We start from the raw sequence: 6,904 nt of genomic DNA, 5'->3' as shown, positions 1-6,904 counted from the left end.
GCCCTGCAAAAAAAGTTAGATGTCCTCTGCTTTGTTGTTGCAAGTTTTATGTGGCTGCTACGGGCTTAGCAAGAACCGTTCTTACCTACGCATCAAAAACCACAATGCGGTATAGTGATTGTTTTTGATCTTCAGAAAGAACCCTGTTCATTGAATCCGATTCAACTAAAGTTGGAGAAACTGACACCCACTAGCCACCTGTGTGCGAAGCACGTCGGTAGAACCAGTCTCGCGTAAGCGTACGCGTAATGTCGGTATGAGCAGCTTCATCCAACAATACCACTGAATCAAGAATCAACTAGTGAGGGCAAGCAATATGTATATACCCATGCCCAGAACTCCTTTATGTTCTACTCATGCATATAACATCTACGCATAAACCTGGCTCGGATGCCACTATTGGGGAACGCAGTAATTTCAAAAAACATTCCTACGCACACGCAAGATCCATCTAGGTGATGCACAATGCTACCTCTTGAGAACTGCGTTGGTTTTCCCTTGAAGAGGAAAGGGTGATGGAGCAAAGTAGCGTAAGTATTTCCCTCAGTTTTTGAGAACCAAGGTATCAATCCAGTAGAAGGCCACACGCAAGTCCCTCATACATGCATAAACAAATAAGAACCTCGCAACCAACACGATAAAGGGGTTGTCAATCCCTTCACGGTCACTTACGAGAGTGAGATCAGATAGAGATGATAAGATAATATTTTTGGTATTTTAATGATAAAGATTAAAAGTAAAGATTGCAAAATAAAATAGATTGGAAACTTATATGATAAAAGATAGACCCGGGGGCCGTAGGTTTCACTAGTGGCTTCTCTCAAGATAGCATAAGTATTACGGTGGGTGAACAAATTACTGTCGAGCAATTGATAGAAAAGCGAATAATTGTGAGAATATCTAGGTATGGTCATGTATATAGGCATCCCTTCCATGACAAGTAGACGGACTCCTGCTTGCATCTACTACTATTACTCCACACATCGACCGCTATCCAGCATGCATCTAGAGTATTAAGTTCATAAGAACAGAGTAACGCATTAGGTAAGATGACATGATGTAGAGGGATAAACTCAAGCAATATGATATAAACCCCATCTTTTTATCCTCGATGGCAACAATACAATACGTGTCGTTTCCCTTTCTGTCACTGGGATCGAGCACTGCAAGATTGAACCCAAATCTAAGCACGTCTCCCATTGCAAGAAAGATCAATCTAGTAGGCCAAACAAAACTGATAATTCGAAGAGACTTGAAAGATAACCAATCATACATAAAAGATTTCAGATAAGAATCAAATATTGTTCATAGATATACTTGATCATAAACCTACAATTCATTGGATCTCGACAGACACACCGCAAAAAGAGTTACATCGAATAGATCTCCAAGAAAATCGAGGAGAACTTTGTATTGAGATCCAAAGACAGAGAAGAAGCCATCTAGATAATAACTATGGACCCGAAGGTCTGAAGTAAACTACTCACACATCATCGGAGGGGCCATGGAGTTGATGTAGAGGCCCTCCATGTTCGATGCCCCCTCCGACGGAGCTCCGGAAAAGGCCCCAAGATGGGATCTCTTGGGTACAGATGGTTGCGGCGGTGGAAATAGGGTTTCGTGGTGCTCTTGGATGTTTTCAGGGTATATGCGTATATATAGGAGGAAGAAGTAGGTCGGTTGAGCCACGAGGGGGGAGGGCGCGCCCGGGGGAAGGCGCGCCCCCTGGCTCGTGGACTCCTCGTTGATTGCTTGACCTCCACTACAAGTCATATGGATCATGTTTGTTCCAAAAATAACTCTCCTGAAGGTTTCATTCTGTTTGGATTCCGTTTGATATTCCTTTTCCGCGAAACACTGAAATAGGCAAAAAAACAGCAATTTGCACCGGGCCTTGGATTAGTAGGTTTGTCCCAAAAATAATATAAAAGTGTATAATAAAGCCCATTAAACATCCAAAATAGAATATATATATATATATATAATATCTACGTTGGATATGTATCAATCATCCCCAAGCTTAATTCCTGCTCGTCCTCAAGTAGGTAAATGATAAAAACAGAATTTTTGATGTGGAATGCTTTCTAGCATATTCAATGTAATTTTCTCTATTGTGGCATGAATGTTCAGATCCGAAAGATTCAAGATAAAAGTTTAATATTGACATAAAAATAATAATAGTTCAAGCATACTAAGTAAGCAATTATGTCTTCTCAAAATAACATGGCCAAATATAGTTATCCCTACAAAAATCATATAGTCTGGCTATGCTCTATCTTCACCACACAAAGTATTTAAATCATGCACAACCCCGATGACAAGCCAAGCAATTGTTTCATACTTTTGATGTTCTCAAACTTTTTCAATCTTCACGCAATACATGAGCATGAGCCATGGACATAGCACTATATGTGGAATAGAATGGTGGTTGTGGAGAAGACAAAAAAGGAGAAGATAGTCTCACATCAACTAGGCGTATCAATGGGCTATGGAGATGCCCATTGTCGGTGTCAAAACCGGCGGATCTCGGGTAGGGGGTCCCGAACTGTGCGGCTAGGCCGGATGGTAACAGGAGGCAGGGGACACAATGTTTTACCCAGGTTCGGGCCCTCTTGATGGAGGTAAAACCCTACGTCATGCTTGATTGATATTGATGATATGGGTAGTACAAGACTAGATCTACCGCGAGATCAGAGAGGCTAAACCCTAGAAGCTAACCTATGGTATGATTGTATGTTGTGGTTGTTGTCCTACGGACTAAAACCCTTCGGTTTATATAGACACCGGGGAGGGTTAGGGTTACACAAGGTCGGTTAGAAAGGAGGAGATATCCATATCCGTATTGCCTAGCTTGCCTTCCACGCCAAGTAGAGTCCCATCCGGACACGAGATGAAGTCTTCAATCTTGTATCTTCATAGTCTAACAGTCCGGCCAATGGAGATAGTCCAGCTGTCCGGAGACCCCCTAATCCAGGACTCCCTCAGTAGCCCCTGAACCAGGCTTCAATGACGATGAGTCCGGCGCGCAGTATTGTCTTCGGCATTGCAAGGCGGGTTCTTTCTCCGAATATATCACAGAAGAATTTGAATACGAGGATAGTGTCCGACCCTGGAGAATAAGTTCCACATACTGTCGTAGAGAGAATAATATTTTCGCAAATCCAATTCGCTGACTCATTTTGGCAGCATGACGTTATGTCATGGCCCGGTGATTATTCGAACCGTTTTTCTTCAACCAGCTCCACACATAACGTGAGGCGGTTTCTTGACACGTCTTGTCAAAGCAGAGATCGTGTTCCCCCAATTACGGGATTCTCATTAATGCGGTCGTGGGTAACCCAACCGTGTCTAGGACTCCTAGATTATAGGCAAGTCCTAAACGGCTACGGAGAGGATGCTTGATATTCACCCTCTTTATAAAGGGACAAGGTTTTCGCTTTTCCCCTCTCGTGCTTAATCGAACCTTTCCCCCGCCTCGAGTTCTAACACCCAAAGCCCAGGTTAGGTGCTCCGGATCTTCAATCATGTCCGGATCCAGCCTTCAAGGCCGATGGATGCCCTCCTCCGTTACGGAAGAGGACATCAAGAAGCTGAGGGAGGCCAGATACCTGACCGCCGAGGTTTCGCATCGGCTGCCTGCTCGAGGGCAGGTCGTCCCTACTCCCAAACCCAACGAGAACGTCTTGTTCGTCTCCCACTTCCTCCGAGGCCTAGGCCTCACTTTGGATCCCTTCGTCAGGGGTTTGATGTTCTATTACGGGCTAGATTTCCACGATCTAGCTCCGGACTCCTTTCTCCACATCTCGACATTTATCATCGTGTGTGAGGCCTTCCTCCGCATTACCCCTCACTTCAGCCTGTGGCTCAAGACCTTTGAAGTGAAGCCGAAGATGATCGAGGGGCAACATGCAGCGTGCGGAGGTGCATCAATAGGCAAGATGGCAGGAGCTCCATGGCCGAAAGGTTCTTTTCCACAGGTGTCTGAATTTTGGCAACAGGAGTGGTTTTACGTCACGGCTCCCAGAAGTGCCAAGTGGGCGGCTGCCCCCGCCTTCCGCTCGCCCCCCCCCCCCCACCACAACTGATGTCATGGATTAGCAGAGGTCTGAGCTGGGGTCCAGCCAAGGACGTGCCTATACTGCAAAGCCGCATTCGAGATCTCTTCGAGGGAGATTTTAATTTGGTTGTGGTAATACAAGTTATGCTGGTTCGTCAAGTCCAGCCTTGCAAACGCCGGCCCCTTCGCTTGTGGGAGTTCAACCCAGAGGGACTGCATGCCATTCAAAGTTTCCTCGGCCTGACGCACGAGGAGATGTACAAGTCATTCTTCGGACCTCAAGTAGAGTGTCCGGATATTACTGAGGACGTGGGCATGAGCAGTAACCGCGCCGCCGAACAAGTAAGAAATCCTCTGGGCGAACACACTGTCTTTTATTCATCATGAAGTTATTTCTAAGAGTTCGCTTTTTGACCAGGACTGGCTAACAAAGGCGAAGATGATTCGGTGTTTGGCCCCCCTCCCTGAGGGTTTGGAAAATCCGGTATTGGAAAAGATGCTCGAGGTCGCACCTTGCCCGGAGCCCTCGAAGGAAGATACGGGGGGGGGGGGGATAATACGGGCGGACGCGGGCCCTTATCGCTGCTAGTTCCAACCGAGGGAATGAGCGTCTCCATGAAGGAGAATAATCGGGGGAGGAAAAGGACTGCTTCTGAGGATCCGGAAGCCGAAGCCTCCAAACGGGAGAAGAAATCTCCCACAGAGGGTCCTGCCTCGGGGGGTGCTTTTGCCGCACAAAGTCCGCGGGGGGATCAGCCCTCCAACGAGTCGTAAGTGATCCAAAATACTTTAATAGCAAAGGTATGCTATCTTTTTTCTGAGAAAATAACCACCGCATATATCTTGCAGTTCGGGCCTTAGCCCCTCTCGGCTGAGCTCGTCTTCGGGGGATCTTCTTCCAGAGATGATGGAGAGCGAAACGCCTCCGCCGGACTCCTCCTCTCAAGAAGCGGGCGACCCCGAAGTGTCGTCACGGAGGGCCTCTCCGGATCCGGTGAGGCTAGAAGATAATCCCATAGACCCCCGAAGCCCCCAGCGTCCGTCTCCCGAAGAGAGCAAACAAAAGGGTCCGACACCGTCTGGTATGCGGTCGGACATTCTAAGGGAGCTGGTGGGGCGAGCGGCCATCTCAGAAGAACACCGTACGCTGATGGGTACGGTGATGGAGAGAATTTCGTCCGCCGAAAGCGGAATACACGAAGCCTTTATGCGTCTACTGACAGGCTTTGAGGTACGTGAGATAATATGTGATAGTACTGCACATGTTAGGTGTGCCCTATGTAGATAGTAGCCCCTGAGACTTTGGTTGTCGTTGAGAACGGCGGCGAACAGAGGATCATAGTCCTAGGCAATAACCAGACTACCCTTATGTGCAGGTGGTGGAAGCTCCGGTGGCTAGCCGGACTAGTGAGTTTGACGAATTAAAATGGCAACTGGATGCGGCAGACGCCGACAGCGGGCTTGTTAACAAGAGGCTTGACGAGGCACAGGGTAAGTGTTATTATCTGGTGAACGCCACATAGTGAGAGCAGCATGATGCCAGTATCTTTAATATGTTGTGACTGCAGATGGAGCTGCCACCGTGGAAACCTTGCGGGCAGAACTTGCCCGAGCCAAGGAACAAGCAAGGATTAGTAATGCGGCTGCCTTGAAGGCGGCCGAAGAGTTGAGAGCCGAGAAGGCCGCACATTGCGAGAGCCAAGAGAAGATGGCCAAGATGGCCGTAGAATTAGAAGACACTGCCGACCATTGCCGGCTCCTTGAAAAAGAAAACCGAGCGAAGGCAACGGACCTTGAGAAGGCCACGATGGCAGATAAAGACACCCGCTCTGTGATGAGAGCGAAGAAGGAGGAGCTGCGGGAGGCCGGGGATATTACGGCTGGGAAGCCCTTCATGCTACGGAGGAAGTTCGGAGATCCACGTTATGCCCCTCTGGATCGGCTGTGGAGTTCAACAGATGCGTATATGGACTTGGCGGCGAGCGCTGCCGATACGGCCAAATACTTCCAAGGTCAAACAGATCGTGAAGTGGACAAGCTGTTCTGGTTGCAATTCAAGTTCCAGAGTGTCTGCTTCCATTGACTGATCAGCTGGTCGAACGGGCCGAACTAAATAGGTTGTCCGGACTCGCCATGAGGTCTATCGTGGATCAGCTATGGCCGGAAAAGCCAAAGCCAAACAGTTATTTTAGTTTAGTGCAGCGGTTCCTTGGTGCGATGCCGCGTATTAATGCGATGAAGAGGTCGGCGTGCATAGAAGGCTCGCGGATGGCCCTTGCCCGTGTTAAAGCATACTGGGCGGAGATGGACGCTACCACTGTTGCGGCGCAGGGTTCGGCCATAGGCCGAGTGGCTGCCGAGCACTATTTCGAGGAAGTTCTTGAGGGTGCTCGTTTGATAGAGGCCCAGTGCTCGAAGAATATTATGTTTGAGTGATATGTATTCTCATTGTAAACACAATGCTTTTATGAAATTTTATAAGGCTATGTTTATACTTTTGCCTGAAAGTAGTATGATGCCTCCTGTGCGGCTGTTTATGTATACATGTGTATAACCTGAAAGATTGCAGCCATCGGCTTCAACCCCCACGCATATAATGCGGAGGTGCTCGCAAAAAACGCATGTTCACAATTAACCCAATGTCTTGGTCCTATTAAGGAGGTCATAGCGTAGCGAACGAGGCAACCGGACTATAATGCTTTAACACTTTCACTTAGCCATAGGAGTTTAACAATGGGGCTACTAGATAGCCCTTGGTGGCTCCGCACTCTCCCGATCTCGAGGTGCGTACATGCCTGGCCGGAAAACGGCCCTTCGTTAAGGCGGAGGAATTCTAACATTCCGATA

The sequence above is a fragment of the Triticum urartu genome, chromosome 1A (genome assembly GCF_056163025.1).
Source record: "Triticum urartu cultivar PI428250 chromosome 1A, HENAU_Tu73, whole genome shotgun sequence".
NCBI classification, from domain to species: domain Eukaryota; kingdom Viridiplantae; phylum Streptophyta; class Magnoliopsida; order Poales; family Poaceae; genus Triticum; species Triticum urartu.
This window is presented reverse-complemented; position numbering follows the sequence as displayed.